Here is a 3143-nt window from a genome sequence, read left to right as displayed (position 1 = left end):
TCCACTTCCATGCAGAGCCCACCGCCCATGGACAGTCCACGTGAGTCACCCCATCAGTGTCTCCCGAGTCATTTTCTTGCCAGAGATGGGAGTCGTACGCACAGCTCATTGCCTCGTCTTTCCATATCATATTTACCGAGGGAAAATTTCCTAAATATTATTAATTACCTAAAAGAATTCAATAAATGGAAAGACCTGATGAGGGATTCCTTTTTATTAATGGTTGTAACTTCGGACATCTGTGAGTAGGTAAAATCTAAGAAATTCAGTCCTGTGATACTTAATCGAATGTCTTGGTTTTCAGCTGATCTGCTTAATGTGATTTGCCTCACGTGATGCTCTTTGTTCTGAGTTAAAGCATCTGCTAAACAATTAACTAACTGTTTTACCGATCAGAGTTGGAATTTTTTTGGTGTCGGAAAACCAGTGCCACAGCAGAAAATTTAGAAACGGGGAAAACAATCTGGCTGGATCCTGCCCTCGTCACAAAGTTCTGATAACAATTACACACGTCCAGTTCTTCCTTCAAATGGGTCGTCTTGTAGTTGTAAACACAGTGTACTTTGTATCCTGCTTTTTTTCACTTAACATTATCTGATTCTTTTTTATGAGCTATGAAATTCGAGATGAGGTGCTGCTTACACGATTTTTCGAAAGGCCACTGTTGGAAGGATCGGTGTTTTCTAAGCCCCATCGACCTCAGGGAATCAGGAAATGAAGCTTTTTATTTATTGGTCTTTGACTTTCCCATAAATGGACACAGTCCTACCTTGTTTGACTGCATCGGCTGAACAAAGGAATGCCCGTGAGTAATTAGGCCGTAGGTGGGGGCAGGGCGACCCTTTAAGGAGCCATGAGCACTCACTGCAGCCTTTTAGGTTCAAGTCTGCTCCTTGGACATCAGATACCTTTAGATTCTTTGGTTAAAAAAAAAAAAAAATACCTTTGGTAGATTTTTTGGGGGGGTCCAAATGTTTAAAAACGATAAACTGATTTTTGTAGAGCCATTTCAGGGAAAGGATAAAGGGTGTTTGTTACATATGTGACTTTTTAAAAAGCATTTTCTGAATCTGATTAATCTGTGTAGCACCTGAGTGCTTGGGGAGTTAAAACATAGATGGTGCAATTCATTCTGCAGAGCCCGTGGAAGCCAGTGCCCCCACTCCCCACGGCTGAGCAAAGATGGTTTGACACCCCTCCCCCCACAAGCCTCTGCAGGTTTTGTGACATTCTCAAGAGGCTGTGTTGTTATGGCACGTCCCTCTGTGAGTTCACTGAGTTCTTGGGGGGAAAAGCAGTTTTTGCTTTGGGCACTTTTCCTCGTGAAATATATCTCTTTATATATTTAGGCCACAGCAGAAATTGTCTTCTCTACCTGTGATCACAGCTATTAAATAAATAACCAAAGGGAATCTTTCTTCAGAGGAGAAAGATTGGAGAGTTCTTTTCCACAAATGTGACCTCAGCAAAACATTGTCATCTTTGTAGTTGATCATCTTCACTTACCTGCTGCAGCTTTGTAAAGCAAAATGATGGTTGTCACTTCTAGAATGGAAAACGTACATTTAGTTAAAAACCAGAAGGTTAAAAAAAACGCCCAGATCTGCAAACACCGGTTTTAGGGGTTGTGTTTTGAAACACTCTCTAGCTCATTAGTGCAGTAAATAGTCGGTGAGGGTCCTCAGATAGAGAACGGAGCAGCTACAGCTTCCACGTACAGACCCCTTACTCTGCACCCCTCACTTTTGAGAAACACTGCGTGCGTCTTCTCACGTAATCCTTAATTCTAGGAGGCGGGATCTATAATTAGCCCGGAATTAAGGATGTGGTTTTAGGGGTTGTGTTTTGAAACACTCTCTAGCTCGTTAGTGCAGTAAATAGTCGGTGAGGGTGAGGGTCCTCAGATAGAGAACTGAGCACGGTGTCAAGGTCCAGGAGAAAGGGCCGGATGTGGCTCTGTCCCCAGGGCGCCTGCAGCCTGGGAAGAAGAGATGGGGATTCTTGGCATCCCAGTGGGCTCAGGGCTGTGAGGGAGCTCCAAGGAGGAGGCACAAATGTTACTTCCAGCTGCAGTGTAGTGGCCAGGTCTTCCCTTAGCAAAAGCAGGTGAGTGGTCAAGGTCACGTCAGACCCACCGCCTACTGGATGTTTCTCGGTTCTCTAGGAACTAACGCAGTCTACTGCAGGCACAAGAGAATTGTAATTAGGGACTCGATTTTGTTAAGACTTAACGGCAAGAGTGTCGACAGGACAGCGGTGCCAATCCGCTTCTCCTTGCATCCAGGAGACGGGATCCGAGATCCCCTTGCAGGCCTCGCTGGCTGAGCATCAGAATCGTCCAGCAGCTACAGCTCCCACGTACAGACCCCTTACTCTGCGCCCCTCACTTTTGAGAAACACTGTGTGCGTCTTCTCACGTAATCCTTCATCCTAGGAGGCGGGATCTATAATTAGCCCGGAGTTAAGGATGTAAAAACTAAGATTTACAGGTAATCTGCCCAAGGCCGTAAAGAGAATGAATAACGGAGGCCTGTACGAAGCTGTGCTCTCAGCCAGTTAGCTAAGACCAGCCTTCACAACCGTCCTGTGCGAAGGCTTTCTGGGATGTTCTTTTGACAGTTCCTTTAGACCATGCTCCGTATGCTGGGCAAGTGTGTGCCGGGGTATGGCGGTGCAGCAGACAGGGAGACGCTCGCAGTGTTCTACTGGCCCCGGACGCTGCCGTCATCCCGGCCTGAGGCCCTGGCAACGGCCTGGTGTCCTCCCACGCGCTGGGCCCCCCGCCTGCTTTCTCCCGTTCCCTCCTGTTTCCTACACACGCTGGCCAGGCCGGGGCCCCTTCCCCACCGCTCGAGCGAGTCTCGGGCCTGGGGGGTCCATCACAGCCCAGACTGGACCCCCGGCCCACGAGGCTCTGATAACCTCTCTCCTCGGTGGCGAGGCAGCCTGAATTTCTGGGAAACTTCAAATATTTTCACATCGTGTTTGGTCAACTATTTTATAAAGACGATTCATTAAATCAATAACTGAATGAGATTGTTTTGATACCTTTGTAAAAGTTCCAAATAAGTTCACAAATATGGCTTGTCTAAATCCTGTGATCCAATTCTAAAACTCTAAAATTCTGCTCCACGCATCGCGGC

This window comes from Pteropus alecto, unplaced genomic scaffold, assembly GCF_000325575.1.
Source record: "Pteropus alecto unplaced genomic scaffold, ASM32557v1 scaffold74, whole genome shotgun sequence".
NCBI classification, from domain to species: Eukaryota; Metazoa; Chordata; class Mammalia; order Chiroptera; family Pteropodidae; genus Pteropus; species Pteropus alecto.
This window is presented reverse-complemented; position numbering follows the sequence as displayed.